The sequence below is a fragment of the Pleurodeles waltl genome, chromosome 10 (genome assembly GCF_031143425.1).
Source record: "Pleurodeles waltl isolate 20211129_DDA chromosome 10, aPleWal1.hap1.20221129, whole genome shotgun sequence".
Taxonomy (NCBI): domain Eukaryota; kingdom Metazoa; phylum Chordata; class Amphibia; order Caudata; family Salamandridae; genus Pleurodeles; species Pleurodeles waltl.
In genome coordinates this window covers 370,012,716-370,039,245 of record NC_090449.1, presented here as the reverse complement: position 1 = coordinate 370,039,245, position 26,530 = coordinate 370,012,716, and positions in this window count along the sequence as shown.

Below are 26,530 nucleotides of genomic sequence, written 5' to 3'. Positions count from 1 at the left end.
CTCCATTATAATTCCCTTCATTGAACACATATTTGAACAATTTATCTTGCATAGCAAGTCTCTCCCCAATATTGATACTGGACTGGAGTCACAAACAAATAACTATGATAATCTCTAAAATGTCCAATTCTCACAAGAACTGGTCCTGTAAGGGCATTAACCAACTGTTTATTTGCAACACCTACTATCTGCACTGTCCGCTCAGAAATAGGTATGTCTGGTACCTCTACTGTCCATATCGTTGAGCATGTCGCTCCTATATTAACCAAGAAACTAACCTCATGGCCATGTACTTCACCCTGCACATAAGGACCTCTCTGATACACATCTAATGATGCACCCATCATAATCTCCTCCTCACCTGAACTATCCAATGGCCATTCAGTGTTTATTTCACTCTCACTTTGTAAGGGAAATTGTTCAACTGCTTTTGCACTTTTGTTTTCACTCTGATTCATGACCACTTGTGAAAGCATAACCTGTTGCTGTTCCATTGGGCTCTGTATCAATTGAACATGTCTCAGTATATGCATTTGCTGTAGAGGCACCATCTGCACCTGTGGCTGCATTTGTTGTATTTGTGGCATTTGTACCTGTTGTACCTGAGGCTGTACATTTTACATTTGTTGCACCGACTGTAAAGGCTGAAAACCTTGCATATTATTCACATTATTCTGAAAATTTCAATTTTGACCTCCCATGCTAGGTCCTCGCATGCCCTGAATTGAATTGACACCATTTGTTTGCTGAACCATTCCTCCCTGACTCAACATTGGACACTGCCTTTTCCAATGTCCCAGCAATCCGCAAATATGACAAGGTAACACTTTTCGCCACTGCTGCTCATCTTGCATCACTACTGAACTCAAATCTACATTTCTATTAACCACTGGAAGCATCATTCCACCTCAACCTCTACCACGACCTTGACTCGGAAACAAATCATTTCCCTGTGGCAGCTGTTGACAATTTCCTTGCAACCCTGTCTATGCAGCCTTGATCTGCATCACCACCACCTTTTCTTTCAGCCTCTTCTGCTTCAAATCATTCTCATTACTACAGTATTTAGCATACTGCAAAACTTCATAAATCGGCTTTGCTTGCCAACATATCAAATGATTCTTGATCATCTTACTTACTTCTGGTTTCAACCCATCAACGAATCTGAACACCAAATAATTCATGTTATCTTTTTTAATAGTTTCTGCACCACTAAATTGTTTGAATGCCCTGAATAATCTTTCATAGTATGCATATACTGACTCCTTCCCTTCCTGCGTTGTTCTAGCTATGAGCTGCCAATCAACATTTTTCAGCGAAAATCTTGTTTTCAGAAACTCAATGACTTTATAGTAATATTCCATTACTTCAGGAAATGGCGCAGCTGTTTTCAAGTATCTCTGCGGTTCACTCGTCAGCCAATCGACACTCCTTTTACATTCGACCCACAAATCTGCTGGAACCACAATGTCAAAAAGTGTATTCAAGTCTTCCCACAGACACTTTCAATGTTTCACAAACCCATCTGTCTGCTAATACCACTCCATTGGCTTCTCTCTCAATCTTGGGTAATCATTTGTAAAATGTATAATATCACTTCTATTCCAAGGTACATGTATAACATTCCCTCCTGGCGTGTCTCTCATTGATAACATTTTTACTGCATCTCCTGTCTGTGTCCATTCATATTTCTTTGGTCTTTCTCTTTTCCTGTCCCATTTACCCTCCCATTTATCCGATGCCCTACAAACCTGAACTATCTCGTCGTAATCATCTGCTATGTCTTGGAACTGTTGATAAACTCTGTTTGCCCTCTTTGTAATGAGTTTACATAGATATCTCAATTGCCCTTCGGCATAAGAGTCAAGTCTGTTCATCCCCATGGTTCCTTCTAAATGTTCGCTCCCTTCCATGCTTAATCTCGCTATGTCTATTGTTTCTTCCTCTTTATCTTTTCTCTCTTTTCTCTGGTTTAATTCTTCCAACCATTCTGTGATTTCTTGTGCAGACAAGCCTTTCAATGACACTCCATTGGCTTGTGCACCTGCTCCTCGCCCTTGCCCCAAACTCATACCTGGTTGTGCAGCCATTGTTCCTGAATCCGCAACAGGTGACAAATCTATTAAATAATTTGTCTCATTTAAACTTGGTCCCTGTCTATGCTGCATATGTATCAATGAAGTCTCTCCACTATTGTCCACTTGATTGTATAATGGAGTTATTGGACCCATCGTAATAGGTACAGCAACTGCAGCTGGATTCATCAGTGTTCCAGCTCTCGGTGTTTGTCCTGCACACATGCTCTGATTCTGTGGAATCTGTATATGTACAGGTTCTCTTATATTCGTCCCTTGGCGACCCTGCAACAGTGCGATATTCACAGTTGTTCTCACTGTCTGGACCTCTGGCTGTATCTCAGGGATGTTCATTTTGAACTGATGTCTGTTGCTCAATGGGTCATTAAAACTACTCTGCATCTGAACTCTCTCTTGACTCAGGTTACTCCTCTCTGATTCGGAAGTTAATGGTGCAGTAGGAATTATATTACTCATACCGTTCCCATTTAATCCATTACCATTCTGCTGTCTCACATCTGGTGGAAGATATGTTTCTACAAAATGGTTAACTATCTCATCTCCCTCCATTTCATCATCATTGAACATAACACTTTTCGGCTCTTTCGTTCTCTGTTCTAGTGGACCCTTCTTCTTCTTCTTTCCATCCTTTGTTTTAACCTCATCCTCATTTGTTCTTGCTGGAAATAATCTAATCCCATGTAACATATCTGTTCTCCACCTTTTCTGTTCCTCATCCCACACAGCTTCAGACAATCTATTTTCTACCCTTCTCATTTTCTTGTCAAATTTTAAAGCCTGTTGCTGTTTTGCTACCAGCTCCCATACTGCTACTGCTTCGTACTGTGCTGGCCTCGGTGGAGGTTTTAGACTGTGCATCTTTGACCTCAAATTATCCAGAACTCTTAAATTGAACGTACCATGTTCTGGAAAAGCTAGACAACCTTCTTTCTTTGTAATCTTGACCCAATGTTTCAATCAAAGGCATGCCGCTGCACCTCTCTCCTCAAACACGATATATGCTGGAGTATTCTCTGGTGGACAAATCTCTCCTTCTAGTACCAGAATGTACTCATCACCCCACAACGCACATTTCAGAGCTTTGAAAAACTTTATTTCTAACTGAATTTATTTCAATAAAATATCCACAGCAAAAAAATATTTTCAAACTCAATTAAACAAAGCAAATACAAGCAGTAAACAAAAGTTAAAGAAAGAATAACCAATCATGAAAAGTGACTACGATCCCACAATTCTCTTCGACCCCCTCGCCTTCCAATTGCGTTAGTCTATTGTCCGACTGATTATCGAATCCTTGTGCGACTCCTTCTTGCTAATCAACCAATCCCAGCGTGGCAACACTACTTCATACCCACACATTCACCCCTTTCACTGAGATGCTGACAAAGTCTGTTGTACTAATCTTTCACTACTCACACGCAAAATCAACACAATATTAATTTGAGACCTACCTTAAAATAAGAAAACAAATTCGCTCATTTGCTATAGGTAGGGTAAAACAAACGCTTCAGAACCTTCCAAAGAAACCTTCAGCTCTCGCCTATTCCTTTTTTACAGTTCCCACAATCATGAGGAAAAATTTGACCTGTGAACTTTACTTCTCCACTGTTCCTTGGATTATTGTTTAGTGCACTTAGGCGTTCATTCTGACCGCGGCTGGTGGCGGTCGCCGCCCGCCATGCGGTCACCGCCAAATGGCCGCTCCGCGATCAGAAGACCGCGGATGCCATTCTGGCTTTCCCGCTGGGCCGGCGGGCGACCGCCAAAAGGGCGCCCGCCGGCCCAGCGGGAAAGCCCCTGCAACATAGAAGCCGGCTCCGAATGGAGCCGGCTGTGTTGCAGGGGTGCGACGGGTGCAGTAGCACCCGTCGCGATTTTCACTGTCTGCAAAGCAGACAGTGAAAATCTACATGGGGCCCTGTTAGAGGGCCCCTGCACTGCCCATGCCAGTGGCATGGGCAGTGCAGGGGCCCCCAGGGGCCCCACGACACCCGTTCCCGCCATCCTGTTCCTGGCGGTAAGAACCGCCAAACAGGGTGGCGGGAAGGGGGTCGGAATCCCAGGGGAAAACAGGCGGGAAACCGCCGGTTCCCCTTTTCTGACCGCGGCTTTACCGCCGCGGTCAGAATGGCCCTGGAAGCACCGCCAGCCTGTTGGCGGTGCTTCCGTGGTCCCCGGCCCTGGCGGTCATGGACCGCCAGGGTCGGAATGACCCCCTTAGTATTCACCAAGTCTTCTGTAAAAATTCATTCACACCAGTATCTCACAAGCTCGGCTTACCAATCACGACGGATCGGTCTACTAAACGAACAAATTACAACATATACCAAGCGTATCTCTACACTTGTCAATATAGACCTCTCTCCTTAGGTCTGTCATCAACAACCATGTGGATAATTTTCCTGCATCAAGCGCCACACTCAAATGAAGAACGCCGCTTCCCTACTCTCATACCTATAGGCGTACGCCCACTCCATCGAATCTACTATTTTGAGTATCTCTACTCCTCCAGACTCATATTCAACACAATCATCTGCAAATTAGCTAAAGCTGTGCAAACGCAAAACACTTAATTCATGTCATTCAAATACAACCAAACATCGGCAAGAACACGCCCTTCAACCTAGGGTTTCTCCAAGAATTGGGGAAAGTCACTTAAGGCAACTAGCCACTCATCATGTTAAGTCTGTCTAACAATTTTGCAAAAAGGAAAAAAGAAAGAAAGAACAAACCAACAATTTTAACACACCCAGAACTCACAGGTTCATTATGACATCATCAAACAATGACGTAACCATCATCTGCTAGCAAAAAACTGCGAACGTGCCACAGAATCCTAGCTATTATCTACCCTTAATAGTGGATTCTGTGCTAGAAGACGATGGATCGAAGCAACATAGGTTTGAGGGGATGTCATCAATGAAAGGTGTGAGGATCAACAACATCAATAACAATCAATATTATAAATCCTTAGTCAATAACTACACCAGCTTATTAAGAAGAAGTCATAGATTTATTTCCCTATATTAACTGTGCTATTGTCATGAAATGACTCTCAAACAGAAATAATAAGCATATAAGATTAATAGCAGTTGATTGAAGCGTTGTATATATCTCAATTTAATTAAGACAATCAAACAAATTATCTCTAAAAGAATCAAACTTATTAATTATACAACAACTGGTAATAATGGCAAAGTATACATTAGTTCAGCATCAAATGATTTCAAAATAAGTCATGAGCATTTCAAAATTAGTTCCCTCACTAACCACAAATTGTCATCAACATGTTGGGCTTCATGTGAAAAGAATTTGGTAACACAAATTTAGAAAACTCCTAACTCAATTTATAATTAAAAATATTATTATTAATGTGCAGCAATAAAGTCATAAGTTGCAGCTGGTACCTGAAAAGCAAAAGAGACACAATTCACATTTCACTGGCATACATTACCAAGGATAAAAGTAGAAACAGCAAATGGATGGCTTCAGGCTTGGGACACTATCAGTTAAGTCATCAGAAGATTTGGGCCTAAGGACAGCTACAGCCAATAAGTCTTGAACCATCAGAATCGAACCTCATCTGTTATAATCTGCACTAATCACACAAATACACTGACTCCAGAGACTTCTACCCAGGTTGTTATACTAAATTCTAATAAGTTCATGATTGGTCAGTCTATGGGGTGGTTTCATCACAGCCAATCGACAACTAAATTGATGACCTAAAACATAACACATCTATGATAACTATAACATTTTCCTCCAATGTATCATTGCTTCTTCCGTCTTGTCTGTAACTCCATTGTTTCGTCACCTCCCGAATATCTTGTTCTCAGGAAGAAACTTTTACAGTTTTGATTCACTTCCATCCTTGAGGAAAGACCAGATATTAGTAACATTCTCAAACAATAGAACATTTCACCTAATGCAATGCTTGGTTAAGACATGACCTTCTAAGAAATAACACTGGAATCCACTAGGGGTAGCTGCGGCACATCTACACAAACTTTGAAGACACTTTTATGAAAGCTGTGAATCATGGAAAATAACCACAACGTCTGAATATTATTTTGCACAGCCAAGAACAGAAAAAGGAACATTTTCAAAAGTCACTCATTTTGCACGTTAGTTCATTACACATTTTTAGTATGAAAATCATTTAAAAAAATATTAGAACATTGACACTCTCACATACTGATCGCCTCCATAATTCTTATTGACAAGAGGTAGTTGTAGGGGGGTTCAAAGGTGGTTGAGCGATCCAAACTCAGCAGAAGAGCTGCTGACCTCTTGTCTATAACATCCATTATAGTTGATGTGAGACCTCATGGGGTTATTTCTCTATTCAGACTAAACATGATTGTCAATCGCCTGGAATGTTATTTGCCTCATAATGCTTTGCAATTGAACTGCTACCACATTGTCAAGAATTGTCATCATAAAAGGGGTTCTTTAAGGTTGAGTCACAAAGAGAGGTCTGACAAAACCTCCTTCAATTGAATAGTAAGCTAGACTAGTTTTAATGAGTATGTGTATATCCTGACTGAAAAGTGTAATTAATGAAGCGCACAATGAAAGTGAACAATTACATTAGAAATTTTGTTTATCAGTAAAGGTAAATAAATGGGATTTTAATTAACATTTTTGGCCAGAAAGGCATGAAATCAAACTTCTGAGAATTAATTGCTTCCTGAAACAAGGAAATTCACATTCATTTTTGGCATTGATCTTACTCTCTTTACCATGGGTAGAGCCAATAGAAGCATGTGATTCAGTGGCTGTGGCTCTTTATGCATAGTTAGGAATGTGCCTTATATTTCACAATAATCCATCATCTGCTGCATAATCTGCAATTTAACAAAAAAATTGCTTCTATCTCATACGGTTCCAAGTTACAAAAATTTGTGCTGCGGTACATTCGCACACAGTGGAAGACACTTCGCACAGGTTAACTGGTCATCGTTCAATTGCTTATTTGTGTATTTGTTGAATTGGTACTGAGATAATACCTTTGCACAGACAGTATTACCATGTGTAAAAGTGACAAAATAATGAAATAATACGGTCAGAAATTATGCTGTATTGGGATGCATAACTGGGCTTTTCTTGGCACCTACTTTACCATGCGCATAATTTGGGGCTACCCTACTGCATACTTCCAGTGGCCCTGGCCATGAGTTAATGATGTAGTGAACAATGATGAACTGTGAAGCTTTGTTTCAATTTTTGTTCAAGACAATACTCTGAAAAAGAGACTCACATCCTGGACACCATTATTTTTAAGGAGCCTTGCTTACCTGAAGATATATTGACATTTGTCTCTGACAATAATTTATTTTATTTCATCCACAGATTTCACAGTCATTGGCAACAAGATCTTGACCTGAACTCGTGTTCTGATTTTAAATTCTCACTATTCATATAGTGACAAATGCACATGATCGACTCAACATGTCATGATGCCTTGCTAATCTGTGAGCACATTTTGGAGCCGGTTAAGATTTATTTGCATGGCGCTTCGTTCAAACAGATGTCTCATGGTGTGCAAAATGAAGATGGACTGGGATGCAGCCCAGAGTAATTATTGTGGTTGAGATCAATTCAAGCATTCCATCCTTCACTTTTTTGGTACTTCAGTGTGTTCCATAAATAGGAAAGGTATGCTGAGACGTGGTTTCAGTTTACACAATGCCAATGGAACCAAGCTATGCATGACTGATAAGCCCTAAATAGGACAAAACAGTTATTGGGTTGGTTGAGTTCAACTTTAGGGAGGATCTGGTCTAGCTGTTCAGGCTACACTGTTCTCATTGGAGCAGGGTCAAGAATGATTTGCATATGGCTGGGTTCAAACTGAGCTGGCCTGTTGTGCAAAATAACGATGGACTGAGATCCAGCCAGAGTACTTACCAGTGGTTGAATTAATTTAAGCATTCCATCAATCACTTTTTGTTATGTCAGCCTTGTCTTGTTGGTCTGAACAAAGTCTACTTTGGTGTTATTGTGCAAGGTGATGTTACCAAGGGAATTTTGAAGAATCTTGAGCCCGGGAAGATGATTCAGTCCAGGGTATGATTATAGCGGTCAGCTGCTGTACTGGCTTTATGAACTCTGTTAATCCAGCAACGGTATTGAGCAATAGGCTTCTAATCAATCCAAACAATGCATGACAATATAGTCCTCACATGGTTAATTATGTATATTTACTAAGGGGGCTATTACAACTTTGGAGGAGGTGTTAATCCGTCCCAAAAGTGACGGTAAAGTGACAGATATACCACCAGCTGTATTACGAGTTCCATAGGATATAATGGACTCGTAATACGGCTGGTGGTATATCCGTCACTTTACCGTCACTTTTGGGACGGATTAACATCTCCTCCAAAGTTGTAATAACCCCCTAAGTGTTAGAAATGGGGTCTTTGGTTGGCAGTCAGGTTACCCCCTGTCCAAGCAAGGACCCTCACTCTAGTCAGGGTAAGCCACACAATCCAAATTATCCTATGCCCACCCTCTGGTAGCTTGGCACTGAGCAGTCAGGCTTCACTTAGAAGGCAACATGTAAAGTATTTGTGCAATAAATCATGCAATAACACAGATTGTCACCACAAAAATACACCACACAGTGTTTAGAAAAATATATAATATTTACCTGGTTAAATGCAGGTCAAACTATCACGATTTGATAAGTACAAGTTAAATTACCACTTCAAAGAATGATAAAAAGAGTCTTTAGTCTTTAAAAAGCAACAAGTGTCTCTTGCAAGCATAAAGTACCTGGTTTGCATTCAAAATCTCTGCAAGGGACCGCAGAGGATGAGATGTGTGGAAAACGGGGAGGTGTGCGTCGGTTTCTCCGTGCGAACACAGAGAATGCATTGATAATTTTCCATGGAGGGAAGGCTTTGCATCGATTTCCGGCATGCAGACTTGGATCCTCTTCGGGTTGGGGGGTTTCCGGACACCCCAGGGACGATGCAGAGAAATCCTGGGCATACAGGACAAAGTCACAGGAGCTGCATCGATCCGGTGGGCAATGCGTGGAAATTTCTGTTGCACGGCAGGCACTGTGTCGATTCTTCTCACTGGAAGTCGGGCTGCATTGTTCCGGCTTGTCTTTGCGTCATTTCAGTGGGCTGTGTGTTGAAGTTCTGGTCCCAACACTGGTGCTGCGTTGATCTCCTCTCGGGGAGCCGGGCTGCATCGTTCCGGTTTGGCGTGCAGTGCTTTTCTCACTGCGATGCAGGCTGTGCATCGTTTCTGGCAAGCTGTGCATAAAAGTTTTGCCGCACAAGGAGATCTTTGCAGGATGAAGATTTTTTGGTTCTGAGACTTCAATGAACAGGAGGCAAGCTCTATCCAAGCCCTTGGAGAGCAGTTCTCGGCAGAGCCAGAGGGCAGCAAGGCAGCAGGGCAACAGCAGGACAGCAGTCCTTTTCAGAAAAGCAGTCAGGTGAGTCCTTTGGGCAGCAGTTCCTCTTGACAGGTTGCAGGTTCTGGTTCAGAGTTTCTTCACCAGTGGTATCTTGTTCAGAAGTGACTTAGGTGGTAGGGTCAGAGGCCCTGGTTAAATACCCAAATGTGCCTTTGAAGTGGGGGAGACTTCAAAGAGTGGCTTAGAAGTGCACCAGGTCCCCTTTCAGTTCCTTCCTGTCTGCCAGGGTACCACTAGAGGGTTTGGCAGTCCATTGTGTGAGGGCAGGCCACTGTCCTTTCAAATGTAAGTGTCAGGCCCTCCACCCTCCCAGCCCAGGAAGACCCATTCATTATGCAGATGTGTGCAGGTGTGACTGAGCATCCTGTGTTTGGGGTTGTCTGGGTGAAATGCACAAGGGAGCTGTCAAGTAACCTGGCCAGATGAGGATTGTAAGACACAGAAGGATTTAAGTGCAGAGAAATGCTCACTTTCTAAAAGTGGCATTTCTAAAATAGTAATATTAAATCCAACTTCACCAGTTAGCAGGATTTTGTATTACCATTCTGGCCATACTAAATATGACCTTGTTACTCCTTTCAGATCGGAATCTACCACTCAAACAGTATATGAGAGTAGCCCTAATGTTAGCCTATGAAAGCAACAGGCCTCACAGTAGTGTAAAAAATAATTTAGGAGTTTTACACTACCAGAAGATATAAACTGCCTTTTATCTACATAGTACCTTGCCCTAGGGGTTACCTAGGGTCTACCTTAGGGGTGACTTATGTGTAGAAAAAGGGTTGTTTAAGGCTTGGCAAGTACTTTTAAATGCCAAGTCGAAGTGGCAGTGAAACTGCACACACAGGCCTTGCAATGGCAGGCCTGAGACATGGTTAAGGGGCTACTTAGGTGGGTGGCACAATCAGTGCTGCAGTCCCACTAGTAGCATTTAATCTACAGGCTCTGGGCACATGTAGTGCACTTTACTGGGGACATACAGGTAGATTGAATAAGCCAATTGGGTATTAACCAATGTCACCATGTTTCAAGGGAGAGAGCATATGCACTTTAGCACTGGTTAGCAGTGGTAAAGTGTGCAGAGTCCAAAAACCAGCAAAAACAGTGTCCAAAAAGTGGAGGGAGGCAGGCAAAAAGTTAGGGGTGACCACCCTAAGGCTCTCAAGTCTAACACTAAGGTTTCCTGGTCTAGTTTATGAGGATACTTTTTGCCTGTGAATCAGAGCTATTTCATCAATAATATGTGCTTAGGGACCTACATAGCAATGTCATATCTTCTGAATAAGGGCATACTAACTGACCTAGGTTTTTGCTCTTAATCTCTGCTGTATATTAAAAGAAGAATGATTGGATAGTTTGTCTTACATGATAAACGTGGAATTGGTATTTAGATTTTATTTGCTCTTCACTCTTACACTATTTAACCTCACAAGTGCACACTCATTTGATTTGCATCAAAGCTGTACTTTAATGTAATTGTGAGGGTTTTATGCATAGTCTTATAACTATTTCTATTTGGTTACATTATCTTTATGATGCACATGTGTTATGAGTAACAAATACTACTGTACACTAACATATTTTCTTAGGAGCTAAATATGTTTTTGCAACCTTGGGGAAATTTAGATTTTAGGGGATGAAAAAATATGACAACCGACTTAAAAGTGTGCAAATATATTTGTACTAGGAACTGTTTTTTCTGATTACTTGTTTATGCAACCGTTCTAGGACTTCCTACACTCTGAAACGCTGGTCTTTTGATCTGTTGATGACAGAAAAGTTTTCTGACTAGAAAGGTCCCTTTACTTGTAGCACCTTCATATACCAAGAGGGTAGTCAGGAGGACCTGGAGCCCAGAAGAATGGCACAGGTGCCCTCCAAAAAGACAAAGAGCAAGGGGTGCTAGAAAATCGCTCCTGAAGCTCCCACCACCCAGGAGGTGGATGAGCCAGAGGGTGAGACTAGAACCTACATGGGAGGACACTGCCACCCTGGGAAACCTATCTGAAAGTCCAATTGGCAAAAGAAAGGAGCTCCCACAACTGAGGAGTTGTGCAGAGCACAGATGGAGTGTCCTAATCTAAAGTGACTAGGGTGGCAACCCACCTGATCTGAAGCCTCAGGGAAAGAACAGGGTTCCAACAGCATGAACCCAGCTCCTGGAGTATGACATCTGTGAGTGCTGCCCTCCCAAGTGGTGCCACCCCAGTCCTGGACCTTTGGAAATGGGCCTGAAAGTACTCTGCCAGCCCATCTGTGGATTCAGCAGAACTGGCACATATCCTCTGCTGCACGGCAATCTCCTGCAGAACTGATGCATTGCCTCTGCTGCGTGGAATTACCCCAAAGGAAGGACTTTGCATCGCCCATCTCAGCCCTTCCAAGCTGACACATTTCCAAGCAAGGACATCGCTTAGCACTTTGCAGCTTCCCACAACTGCTGCTGCACAATACATCTCCTCACCCTGAAGCTGCATTGCCTCTGATGTGCGATGCATCGTTTACATGGGTGTCTGATCTCTTCGCAACCAAGATTTAAAGTACTCTTGTTCAGCTGGCTTAACTTTGTCCCTCTAGATGGCTCGTGCTCCATCACAATCATCAGACGCAACCAAATAACCACAGTTTGCACTTTGTGCTTTTTGCTACTGCCTTCACTTAAATATTTAAAACTGCATATCCCTGGTTCTACCTATTGAATTTTTGTTGTTTTGATCTTCATTTATTTATTAAAATGTACTTTATTTGTCTAATCTGTTGTGGGATTTTGTTCTTGTATCATGTTTGTATTACTGTATGAAGTGCTGCATAAATACTTTACACATTGACTCTAAGTTAATGCTAACTTCTCTGTGCCAAGCTACCAGAGGGTTAGCACAGCTTCATTTGGCATTTGCTTATGACTTCACCTTGATAAGGATTGTGGTTTCAGCTGGAGAAGGGTTTCACCCCCTCAACAAGTAACTCAGTTTCTTACAGAAGCACTATATAAAGCAGAACAAACAAGGGAATGAGGTAGCCTGATAGTGACTTAAGAGGAATCACCCAATGGTGTGGGGTAGTTGCAGGGGATGTCTTTAAATATTTACCTTACCTAAAAGTCCTCAATATATGTTACCTAAAGTGTGCTAAGGGATAGAAAGTTAAATGTCACTAGTGTCCTGGAGCACAAATTGTGCCATCCATTGAAATAACAGGGCAAACAGGACTGCAGACCTTACATGTGCAACACAGTGGTGTACGTTTTAACCGCCAATTTGTCCTGTCAAAATAAACCCTTTTTACTGCCTTAAACCCTCCATTTATATATTAATAAGATACCCATAGGCAGGCCTTACTGCCCATTAAGACATGATGCATGATAAATAAGAGTACAGCATGTAAAGGTTTAATGATAGATATGTGTGTACAGTGAAAATACCCAAAAAGCTATTTTCAATGTAGAAGGATTAGCTATTCCATTGGACAGCACTAGGACACAATATTAAATGTAATATTGCTATCTCAGCTCAGTAAACAATTACAAAGCTCATTCTTGGGCTTTTAAAACATTTCTTACACACCCACCTTATTGGTGAAGTCAGACTGGTAATTGTACTTCAGAATAGGTACTTTTAAAATGTTGCCTGTTACCTTCCTGAATTCTTAGGAAGTCCATTTGCCTGAGCTTCCAACTGTCACCCTGGAACTGAGTAGCCCCCATCGTGAGGTGTGACCTTGCTCCCAGAATTGAGACAAAGGCCCCTGACATAAGGAGAAGATCTGAATCTCAGACAGGATTCATCTGAACTGTGCCCAGGTACTTATAAACCTTCACAAGGGCCTGCCCTGTTTCAGGCAGAATTATCTATCACCTGTGTCTGCCCCCTTATGTTGTACCCCCTAGCCAGTCAGCCACCAGGCTCAGTGGAAGAGGAGCAAAACCCAGAATTGGTTTTGAGTGACCACAGAGGAGAGATTCTTCATTTTGCAACACCTCTGGGGTGGGCACAGGAGCTCTGAACAGAAGAAGAAATGTTCTGGTTTATTAGTTATGGGCAGAGAGGGATACAGTGGGATTGTATGCAGTAGAACACATATGGAGTGCTATTAAATTGGGAACTTTTATCCTATGGATTAGAGAGATGCCAGGAATATGGGAAGGAGAATAGAGCAACCTCATTTGTTTTGCTTGAATCTTTTTTATTATTTTAACCAGTAAACCTTTACAATGCAGTTATGTAAATAATTGTATTACACTTGTTCGGATTTCAGATACTAATTATGGTTTCTGATTTGCACTCCAAGGAGCTAGAAAATTGTTGTTCATGATAAGATTGCTCCTTGTTAGTAATGAGCTACTAATTGGGGCCAAATCCCTTTCAGCCTCCACCCAGGTTAGAAAAGAGTTCTTTCATGCCAGTCCGGATGGTGGTTCTGTGGCTTTCCATCTCCGAGTGATCAAACACTTGGCTGTTAGGAGCAGGAGGTCTAGAAATCTCGTGGAGGCTTTATGATTCTCATGCCTGGGAAAAAGGCCATGATTACAGAGTTCCCAGTTTTCTAATGGTTGGCGTGATGTGCATATTAAGAGACATGATGTTACTGCGTGCCAGTAGGTGCGTAAGAAGGGACAGGACCACAGCATGTGGAGGATGTCCACGTCTACTTGCATGCAGCGAGGACAAGCATTGTCTATGTGGTTAAAGTATTTAATAATGCGAGTTGGAGTGAGGTATGCTCTATGAATAATATAAAATTGCATAAGGGGAAATCTAGAGTTGCGGGGGATGGTAGTGTGACTGGACAGGGCAACACCCCATGCTGCATCAGTAAAGGGCTCAGTGGAGTCGCCCTTCCCAGGTGGCGCCGAGTTCAGTATGAGCATGCAGTGTGTACATTCTAAGTGCTTCAGTGAACCATCATATCAGATGCCTGCCCTGTCCCATAACCTGTATATATTCTACAATTAAATGAGTTGGGGTTTGGTTGCCAGTTGCCCCCATTTGCTCAACAGTGCAATCACTAATGAATTGTATAGTAAAAATGTTCCTGCCGGAAGACCTGTCTCTGCCATCAGTTCATTCAATGGGGCAAGCCTTTTATCACTATAGAGATCAGCCAGTGTGTGTAAGTCCACAGCCTACCAAGGTCCAAGTTCAGCAGCAGTCGTGATTCTCAGGCCTTGTTGTGTTCCTAAAAGCGCTAATGCCAGAGCATAGGGGATGGTTGCCTTTGTGAGGCTTAAGCATCTGTGGTAGCAACGATGGGCTACATTTAACAAAAGTTCTGCAGGTGGTGCCACAGTTGTGAGTAGGTGGAAAAGGTGTGCAAGTCGTGCAGCCGTCCAGGGTTTGGAATTGGTTGCTGTGTCAGAGATCTGAAATTCTGCCAGCCAGCATGCCACAAATTGAAGCTGCGAGGCTAAATAATATTGTTCCATGTTTGGTGCCAAGAGGCCGCTGTGAGTTAAGGGCAAGTAGAGTTTTTTCAACCCCACTCTGCATCTGCCTTTGTTCCAGATAAATTCCCTTATTCTGGGTTCCAGATCTTTGAAGAAGCTGGCTGGGACATAATATGGTAAGTTGGAAATCAAGTATAATAAACAAGGGAGTACTATCATCTTCAGGAGAGCAATCCTTCCTGCCACTGAGAGTGCCAGTGTTTGCCAGAATATCATTTGGAAGCAAATGGATGATACTGCCCTTCTAAGTGTCCTGTCATGAAGATCTTCGTCACTGTGGAATATCTGTATGCCCAGGTAACTGAACGTCCTTGGTTGCCATGGAAAGCTGACTCCTGAAAAGCCTAGGTCCGGATTTGGTAGTGTCGGATCGAAAGGGAAAAGGCATGGTTTTGCCCAATTGACTCGCAAACCAGAAAGGGTAGCGAACTGTTGCAGAAGTACCGCAACTTCTGGAGGGATGTTTTCGATGTCCCTAAAATACAACAGAAGGTCATCCGCATACAGTGATATGATGTTTGGGCTATCTCCTAGTAGAATTCTCCAGTCTTCACCTCTCCTGCGAATCTCCGCAGCCAGGGGTTCCATCGCTAGGGAAAATAGCAGCAGAGAGAGGGGGCAACCCTGCTGTGTACCCCTGCCCACCTCAATCAAGTCAGATACGTGCCCACCTATCTTGACCCTAAACCGTGGTCGGGTGTACAGTAATTTCACCATGTGTAGAAAATAAGGGCCAAGATCAAATCGCTCCAGTGATTCAAACAGGTAAGGCCATTCCAAGGAGTCAAAGGCTTTCTCCAAGTCAAGCACCAGACATCCTGCTCGAGGCCAATCTTGCGTTGAGTATCGCATGATTCGTAATAGGCGTCTGATGTTGTGAGAGGTATCTTGTGCAGGTACAAAACCATTTTGGTTGGGGTGAACCAGTTATGGGCCCAGGGCCGCCAGCCATGACGCCAAGGCCTTGGCGAGGATCTTATAATCAGTGTTGAGCATTGCCAAGGGTCTATAAGAACCGAGTTCTAACGGGTCTTTGCCTGGTTTAGGGAGGGACACCAGCAGTACCTCTCTCTGCGATGCCAGCAGGGACACTGCCTGTAATTTCTCCTCATAGAGGGAGAGAAGGCGAGGTGCGAGAATTGCAGAAAAGGATTTATAAAATTCAGACAACAGCCCATCTGGCCATGGAGTTTTAACTGCAGACAATGCATGGATACTTTCCTGTATCTCAGAGACGGTCAGGGGCTCCTCCAGTACTTCCTGCTGGTCGGTAGGTAAGTGGGGTAGGGCGACTTTAGCAACACAAAAGGATGATGGACGGAGTGCTGAACAATGCAAACCCTCACCCCCAGTCACAGATCTGGGTTTAATCCATCGTTCTTTTGCTCACCACGCCACCCCAGTTTGGACCCAGCCATATGCAAATCAGTCTTGACCCTGCTCCTCATGGGAACAGTCCAGCCCAAACTGCCAAGCCAGGTCCTCCCTGGACCGGAAACAAGCATCCTGGGACCAGTTTCAGGGTATCACCCTTCATCAGCCAGGCTAGCTTGAATCCAGTGGCACAGTGAGCAAGGGACCCACATCTTGGCATACCCTTCTCACTTAGGGCCACTTTAGCAACACAAAAGGATGATGGACGGAGTGCTGAACAATGCAAACACTCATCCCCAGTCACAGATCTGGGTTCAATCCAGTTGGGTAGGGCGATCACGGAGAAGTCATCAAAATCCAAGCAGCTTGTCATTGCTGTGCAGCAATTAAGGGACTCATAATGCCTTGTAAGTTCAGCATGAATCTCTTGAGGGTATCGAGTATATTCCCAGTTGCCGAGCGGATTTCAGTGGTAGGACTGCGGTCTTGATCTTGTTGGATCAACCAGGCTAGAAATTTACCCGATCTATCCGCAGAAGCATGCGTGTGTGCTGAGTGGGCTGCATAGTTTAAACAATGTAATCTCTATAAAAGGAATATACATTCTGCCTCGTTTCAGAGGGGTGCAGGGCAGCATACTGTTCGTATTGCATCAGGGTTCATTCCACTCTAGTCAGGTCGCACTCAATAGATTTACACAGGTTCCACTGCATGCTCATACAGTGGCCCCTAATGAATACTTTAAATGTTTCCCATTCGATCAAGCCAGATGACGCCATGCTGGCATTGTGCTCAAAATATTCGGGAATCGCCCTGTCCAGCGATGCCCTGAATGCTGTGTCCTCTCGCAGCTCTGGGTGGATTCTCCAGGTGGGTGCTCTTGAGTGAGACATGTCCCATCCCAAGTGCAGAAATTGTGGGTTATGGTCTGAATGAGTACATCCCAAGTAGTCGGTCTGTAGGACTGTAGGGTATAAGTTAGTTGTGCATAAAATTCTATTGAGGCAAGCATGTTACTGGTGTGGAGCAGAAAAATAAGAATAGACTCGCGCGTTAGCATTGCGGTAGCGCCAAATGTCCACCAGATGCCAGTTTTGGAGCCAGGTATTTAATGCACGTGCTGCTACCATAGTAGGTGCAGTAGGCAGTGTTGGGAAGGATTGGTCCAAGCAGGGATCCAAGACAGTGTTAAAATCACCTCCCAATAACCAGGGAAGCTCACTCCATTGAGAGAGTTGGCTAGATAATGAATGGAAGAATGAAGCCTGGTCTGTGTTCAGGGCGTATATGGAACCCAACACCAACGCACGACCAGAAAGGCATCCCCGCACTAGGGCATATCGCCCCTGTGTATCAATAATTTGATCTTCTGCTACAAAGGGGGTAACCGTTCTGACCCAAATGAAGGCTCCTCTAGCATAGGAGGAGTAGCCTGTTGCATTGTGTTGCCCTCTCTAATCTCGCTGCAGTCTAGCCACCTCGGGTTGTGCTAGGTGAGTTTCCTGCAAAAGCGCTATATGAATGGAGTGCCTTTTAACCCCTTCTGTGCCCAGGACGTAATGGTTACGTCCTGAGGCACAGTGCTGCTGTGCCCAGGACGTAACCATTACGTTCTGTGCACAGAGCCCAGAGGGAGCGCTCTCGCTCCCTCTGTGGGGTTCCCCCCACCCCCCCAAGTCAGGGATGGAAGGGGAAGCCCTTCCCCTCCCACCCCCGACCCCCCCAACCCCCCCTGTGACGTCAGCGCGCGAGCGCGCGCTGATTAGTCACAGGGTCTCCCCCATCGCGCTGGAAGCAGAGCTTCCAGCGCGATTGAAAAAGAAATGCTTTTGCATTTCTTTTTCAATCCCATGGGGGAGGCCCCGAGAGGCTTCAAAGGGAAGGAAATGTATTTCCTTCCCTTTGAAGTCTCTCACAGGTTTCAAAAGCCGGATTGCTTGCAATCCAGCTTTTGAAACCCCACTAGACACCAGGGATTTTTGTTTTTTTCAGTGAAATTGGCAAACGGGAGCGACCCCTTGGGCAAGGGTCGCTCCCGGGGGGGCATTTTTTAAGGAAGGCCTTTTCTGCCCCCCCTGGGGGCAGATTGGCCTATTATTAGGCCGATCTGCCCCCGGGGGGGGGGGCAGAAACCTCTAGGCACCAGGGACCTTTTTTTTTTTTTTTTTTTTTTTTTGTGATGATTTCTTTTTTTTTTAGGTGGGGAGCGATCCCTTAGGCAAGGGTCGCTCCCCTACGGGGCAATATATATTTAGGCCATTTCTGCCCCCCTTGGGGGCAGATTGGCCTATTTTGATGAGGCCAATCTGCCCCCAAGGGGGGCAGAAACCATTAGACACCAGGGAGTTTGTTTTCGCACGCGAATTTCACGCAACGGGAGCGACCCCTTTGGCAAGGGTCGCTCCCAGGGGGGGCATTTTTTTGGGAAGGTCTTTTCTGCCCCCCCTGGGGACAGATCGGCCTATTATTAGGCCGATCTGCCCCCAGGGGGGGCAGAAACCTCTAGGCACCAGGGATCTTTTTTTTTTTTTTTCTTTTTGTTATGTTTTCTTTTCTTTTTAGGTGGGGAGCGACCCCTTAGGCAAGGGTCGCTCCCCTAGGGGGCAAATTATATTTAGGCCATTTCTGCCCCCCTTGGGGGAAGATTGGCCTATTTTGATGAGGCCAATCTGCCCCCAAGGGGGGCAGAAACCATTAGACACCAGGGAGTTTTTTTTTTGCGTGATTTTCACGCAAGGGGAGCGTACCCTTAGGCAAGGGTCGCTCCCTGGGAGGGGGGGATTATTTTAGGCCATTTCTGCCCCCCTTGGGGGGGGTAGATCAGCCTATTTTGATTCGGCTGATCTGCCCCCAAGGGGGGCAGAAACCACTAGGCACCAGGGATTTTTTTGTTTTTCTGTTTTACAGATGGGGAGCGACCCCCTTGGACAAGGGTCGCTCCCCTGGAGGGGCAAAATGTATTTAGGCCATTTCTGCCCGCTTTGGGGGCAGAACGGCCGATTTTAGGTCAATCTGCCCCCAAGGGGGGCAGAAACCACTAGGCACCAGGGATCTTTTTTTTGCGCCGTCACACAAGGGGAGCGACCTTGTAGTCAAGGGTCGCTCCCGGGGGGGGTGAAGGGTGAGGGGGGGCAAATTATTTTAGGCCATCTCTGCCCCCCCTGGGGGCAGATTGCCCTATTGGTATGAGGCCGATCTACCCCCAGGGGGGGCAGAAACCTCTAGGCGCCAGGGCAAATTTTTTTTGTGTGTTTTTTTTTTTTTTTTTTTTTTTTTTTTAGAGATGGACAGCGACCCATCAGGCAAGGGTCGCTCCCCTGGGGGGCAAATTGTATTTAGACCATTTCTGCCCCCCTTGGGGGCAGATTGGTTGATTTTAGGTCAATCTGCCCCAAGGGGGCAGAAACCACTAGGCACCGGGGATTTGTTTTTTGGCACCAATGTCACGCAAGGGGAGCGACCCCGTAGGCAAGGGTCGCTCCGGGGGGTGGGTGTCCGGGGGCAAATTTATTTAAGGCCATTTGGGGGCAGAAACCTCTTGTTGCCAGAGCAAATTTTTTTTTGTGTTTTTTTTTTTGTTTGTTTTTTTTTTTTTAGAGATGGGGAGCGACCCATCAGGCAAGGGTCGCTCCCCTGGGGGGCAAATTGTGTTTAGACCATTTCTGCCCCCCTTGGGGGCAGATTGGTCGATTTTAGGTCAATCTGCCCCAAGGGGGCAGAAACCACTAGGCACCGGGGATTTGTTTTTTGGCGCCAATGTCACGCAGGGGGAGCGACCCCGTAGGCAAGGATCGCTCCGGGGGGGGGGGGGGAACGGGGGGGTGTTCGGGGCAAATTTATTTTAGGCCATTTCTGCCCCCCCTGGGGGCAGATCGGCCTATTATTAGGCCGATCTGCCCCCAGGGGGGGCAGAAACCTCTTGTTGCCAGGGCAAATTTTTTTTTGTGTTTTTTTTTTAGTTTGTTTGTTTTTTTAGAGATGGGGAGCGACCCATCAGACAAGGGTCGCTCCCCTGGGGGGCAAACTGTGTTTAGACCATTTCTGCCCCCCTTGGGGGCAGATTGGTCGATTTTAGGTCAATCTGCAACCACTAGGCACCGGGGATTCGTTTTTTGGCGCCAATGTCACGCAGGGGGAGCGACCCAGTAGGCAAGGGTCGCTCCGAGGTGGGGGGGTGGTGGGGGTTTGGGGGGGCAAATTTATTTTAGGCCATTTCTGCCCCCCCCGGGGGAAGAAACCTCTAGGCGCAAGGGCAAATGTTTTTTTGTTTTTTTTTGTTTTTTGTTTGTTTGTTTTTTTAGAGATGGGGAGCGACCCATCAGACAAGGGTCGCTTCCCTGGGGGGCAAACTGTATTTAGAGCATCTCTGCCCCCTTTGGGGGCAGAATGGTCGATTTTAGGTCAATCTGCCCCCAAGGGGGCAGAAACCACTAGGCACCGGGAATTTGTTTTTTGGCGCCAATGTCACGCAGGGGTAGCGACCCCGTAGGCAAGGGTCGCACCTGTGCAGGGGGGGTTTGGGGGGGGTGGGGGGTCAAATTTATTTTAGGGCATTTCCCCCCCCCTGGGGCCGGCTGAGCTAGAGGCCAAAATCCACATGTAGGCACTCGCATATCACAACATACACACCAATGCAGTCAAAAATATCACATTAACAACCCACAATCCCCCCGGAAGAATGCAAAGACAAAGCGAGATCCGTTCAAATATTGTAATGTGCCAATATACATGTCATATAAAAATATACTGAATCATATCTCGAAATCTGTCATATTTATATATACAATACAAGAAGTAGTGCAGATATGTACACAACAATGTCCGTGCACCAACAGTCCAAAAATGCATGTGTGAGGCCCACAATAGATACCTGACCAAAATCCGAGAGAACACTGCCGAGGCATCAGATTGAAACACTACAGGCACCTCAGGGGGAAGGGAAGGTGGGGCACCTCAGCCACATGACTGCAAAGCCAGATCCACGACGGGGCTCCATGCCCATTGATGTATCCTGGGGAGTGCAAAGCCACAATCTCTCAAGTCTCTACAGTGGGTGGGTTTCCCATTGGACAATCCTGGGGAGTGCAAAGCCACAGTCTCTCAAGTCTCTACAGTGGGTGGGTTGCCCACTGTGCAATCCTGGGGAGTGCAAAGCCACAGTCTCTCAAGTCTATACAGTGGGTGGCTTGCCCACTGTGCCATCCTGGGGAGTGCAAAGCCACAGTCTCTCAAGTCTATACAGTGGGTGGCTTGCCCACTGTGCCATCCTGGGGAGTGCAAAGCCACATTTACGCAAGTAGATGCAGTTCTCAACTGGTACTGGGTGGGACTGGTGGCCAGACTGGATGAGTCTCCCCTATAAAGTTCCTGTCCTGTCACTGTCCCAGCTGCACATGGGAGAAGGATGCCTGATGTGGCGGCCTAATCATACCCACACGGTGTTTGCCCTGATCAGCGGTCTTCACCATGGCGGTCTTGGCCTTGTTCAGCGGTGCTTTGCCATGGCTGGCTATGGACTGTTCAGCGGTCTTCACCATGGCGGTCTTGGCCTTGTTCAGCGGTGCTTTGCCATGGCTGGCTATGGACTGTTCAGCGGTGCTTTGCTATGGCTGGCTATGGACTGTTCAGCGGTAGCCTGAGATGGCGGTTCAGATACTGCCATTGGTGTGTGGCATGACGAACTCCACACTGGACATTGGGGTGTGGCATGACGAACTCCACACTGGACATTGGGGTGTGGCATGACGTTCCATCATCGCCCAGCGGGGCTGTGGGATCCTGGTCCCTCCTGGGCACTGACTCCGGCGGTGGTCTTCTGACCAGTGACGATACTCGGGCCCTCCTGGGCAATGACTCTGGCGGTGGTCTCCTGACCAGTGACGATACTCGGGCCCTCCTGGGCAATGACTCTGGCGGTGGTCTCCTGACCAGTGACGATACTCGGGCCCTCCTGGGCAATGACTCTGGTGGTGGTCTCCTGACCAGTAACGACGGTGCTGGCGGTTGTGTCTGGACCGCCGGAAATGATGGCGCACTTCTCCGCAGTGACACTCACAACAGGCTGGGCAGACTTCCTCGGAACCTTCCCCACCTTCTTTGGAGTTATAGCTGACTCACCAATCGCCTTCGATCCCATTTCACTTGTTGTCCCACCAGGAGTCTTGACACGGTCCCGTCGTCCACTCTCCAATTTCAGTGCCTTTACAGGGGGTGGGCTGACAGTGCCTTGGCTCCGGGTCCTACTGCCTGCCCTGGTGGACGGTGCACTCCAAAAACCTGAAACACGCACCACTGGTACTGGAAGCTTTTTGGCTGAGGCGCTACGACGGGACTGATGAACTGGAGGGGGCAAACAGGTCAATTTGACAGAGGGACAGTTTCTGACGGACACTGGGATGGGTAGTTGGAGGGGTCTGGGAGTGGAGGTAGAGGAGGTGGTTGTAGGAGGTGTCACTTTAGGTGTTTTGGGTGCAGGTGCAGGTACTGGAGGCTGTCATTAGGTGGATGGATGTTGGGTGAGTGATTGCCGGCGTTTGTGTACTTTGGGAGGGGGCGTCACAGACACACTGGGAGAGGACACAGGGGACGTGTAAATGGCAGTGGAGGTGGTGAGTGCTGGTGAGTGGCTTGTGGTGCTGGGTGTTCTGGTGAGAGTCTTAGTGCCTGTAGATGTGGTGCATGCAGGTGTGTGTGTAGACGAGACTGGGAGGGAGGAGGGAGAAGAGGAGGAGGGGAACACAGTGGAGACAGTGGATGTTGCTGTGTCTGTATGGGTGTGATGCTTGTGTGAGTGCCTGTGGTGTGTGTGGTGCCTATGTTTGCTTGAGCTACTTGTGTCTGTTGACTTGTGTGCCTGCTGGTCTGTAGGTGTGCTTGGGATGGGCTGGGGTACTGGGGATTGGGTCTGGGTGGAGGAGGTTGGAGGGGGGAGGCTGGACACAGGGACAATGGCTGCCATCAGTGCTGAAGCCAGAGATTGCAGGGTTCGCTGAAGGACAGCCTGACCAGAATGAATGCCTTCCAGGAATGCATTACTGTATTTCAACTCTCGTTCTACACCCTGGATGGCATTCACAATGGTAGACTGCCTAACAGTGAGTGACCTGAGGAGGTCAATGGCCTCCTCACTGAGGGCAGCAGGAGTGACTGGGGCAGGGCCTGAGGTGCCTGGGGCAAAGGTGATGCCCACCCTCCTGGGTGAGCGGGCACGGAACACACGCTGAGGGGCTGCTGGGAGGGCGGTGCTGGTAGGGGAGGTGGCGGCTGTACCTGTAGAAGTGGGGCGCACAGATGGTGCCGCCACCACAAGGGAGCTCCCATAGGCGGACGAGTCCGAGTCGCTGGTTGGTGATCTGGTGGCCGACGTGAAGCTCCCCTCGCCCTCCGTCCCACTGGTGATTTCAGAGTCTGTGGTGTGGCCCTCCATGGCCATGTGGGATGTAGCTCCCTCGTGCTCCGGTGCCACTGTACCTCCGCCTGTTGATGCTGATGTACAAAAGGACAGGGAGAGCAGGAAAAGGGGGGAGACAGAAGAAAGAGAGTTTTAGTGCATGGCATACCGCTACAGTTGGCGGACAAGACAGACGCATCAGCCCCATGCATTACGCCGTGCTCCTAACCTATGCACATGCTATTTCTGGGAAATGGCCTACATGGCAATGGTAGTAATCTGCCCACATGGATGGCAAAGGGGCAACTATACATCAACTTCCCTCTGTTTTGAGCTGGGGTGGAATGCCACATGGCCTACATAACGGAGGGGCCTTGCCTACCTAACTCGCCCTGGCCTAGGGACAGCCACAACCCACCACCCTCACCCAGACACCTCCACTGCACGCAAAGTCCATATGATGAGGTAGTACTCACCCCCTTGTGTCTGCTGTGATGTCCTTAAGCGCCCATCCAACTCCGGGTAGGCCACCGCCAGGATCCGGAACATCAGGGGGGTCTTGGTGCGACGGGCACCCCTCCCACGTTGGGAGGCCATCCCCAGCTGAGCCTCCGCCGTCTTCTTGCTGCAGCGGCGAATGTCCTCCCATCTCTTACGGCAGTGGGTGCCCCGTCTCTGGTGGGCCCCCAGGGTCCGGACTTCCTTGGCGATGGCACGCCAAATGTCCCTCTTCTGGTGGGTGCTGACCTATATGACATGCACAAGGAAAGAGGACAGTCATTACCTAATGCACCGTCGTTGTGATTGGCCCCCTCCCAACTCTATCCCTGTGGCCCATTCATCCCCATGCATAACTGTTCTATGTACTCTGCCCCCTTCCCTCATCCACCCAGCCCTCTCCACCCAAACCTAGCCCATCCAATGTGCTCCCTGTGTACTAACCTGTCGGTCTGGAGGACCGTAAAGTAGCGTGTACTGGGGAAGGACCCCATCCACAAGTTTCTCCAACTCCTGTGCAGTGAAGGCAGGGGCTCTTTCCCCAGATGCAACTTCCATCGTCGCTTCCAGACCGAGGTCACAGCAGCACTAGCACTGTAGGTCCTCTCCTGTCGAAGGTCAGGTATCTAGTGATTGAAGAGATAGAAAATGGTGGTGACGTCCGCGGCAGTGCGCATCATCACCGCCACCGCACCTGTTCATTGGCTCCTGGGACCCATAGGGTCCAATGTTAACCAATGCAGCATTGCGCCGTGCTCTACGACCGCCTACCGCGATGGTGTCCAACGGCAGCGCAGTTACCCCACAATCCCATTGTCCCAGTTTAGAGGTCAGGCAGCCGCCATTTCAGGGGCCCACATGGCTTCAATTACTACTGCGTCACACATACCGAGGCCTACACTCAAAACCTTTCCCGGATGGGTTAATTGTCTGTTGTAGTCTTGTGTGTGACTGTGGGTACATACCTGGAGGAATGCTGACAGTTTCTTCGCTGTTGTCCTTCTTAGGCACCGTCAGTTGGGACATATTGGAAGATGGCGGAATCTGCTGGTGTACCGACCGCTGGTGGACCTGTTGACAATGGAAGAGCGACATGTCATTGTGACCTACCGGTTTGACCGTGCCACAATCCAGGAACTATGTACCCAGTTGGAGCCAGACCTGATGTCACCAATCCGCCATCCGACTGGAATCCCCCCTGACGTGCAGGTGCTGTCAGTGCTGCATTTCCTTGCAAGTGGTTCTTTTCAGACAACAGTGGCCATGTCATCACGGATGTCCCAGCCTATGTTTTCCAACGTCTTGTCCAGAGTGTTGTCTGCCCTGCTGAAACACGTAAGGAGATACATCATTTTCCCTGAGGTGGAGGATTTGCCTACTGTGAAAGGTGATTTCTATGCCCTTGGACATATCCCGAACGTCATAGGTGCCATTGATGAGACCCATGTAGCTCTGGTCCCCCCGCAGGAATGAACAGGTGTACAGGAACAGGAAGAGTTATCATTCCATGAATGTCCAGATGGTCTGTTTGGCAGACCAGTACATCTTGCAGGTAAATGCTATGTTCCCTGGCTCTGTGCATGACGCCTACATCCTGCGGAATAGCAGCATCCCTGATATGATGGGTCATCTCCAGAGGTACCGTGTATGGCTATTGGGGGACTCTGGTTACCCCAACCTGTCCTGGCTATTGACCCCAGTGAGGAATCCCAGGACCAGGGCAGAGGAACGGTACAATGAGGCCCATGGGTGGACTAGGAGGGTGATCGAGCGGACCTTCGGCCTCCTGAAGGCCAGGTTCAGGTGCCTCCATATGACTGGTGGATCCCTATTCTACTCACTGAAGAAGGTGTGCGACATCATCATCGCCTGCTCCATGCTCCATAACTTGGCATTGCGACGCCAGTTGCCTTTTCTGCAGGAGGATGATCCAGATGATGGTGTTGTTGCAGTGGGGGTGCCTGGGGAGCCTGTGGACAGTGATGAGGAGGAAGCTGATGAAGATGAAAACGACAACAGGGAGTCAGTCATTCAGCAATATTTTCAGTGAGACACAGGTGAGTACATTTTCATGTTTCACATATTATTAACTTTCACACGTCTTCCTCTATCCTGTACCTACATTTAACTCCCTATTTGTTAACTGAGTTGTCCCCTTCCATTTCAGTTTCACTATTGTGGTAACCTACGTGTCAACAGCTTGCACCCTTGAAAGGCTTGTGATGTGTGACATTGGTATGTTGGCCTTCCAATGGGTAACCTTTTTTAACACTGTAATTGACAATACAAAG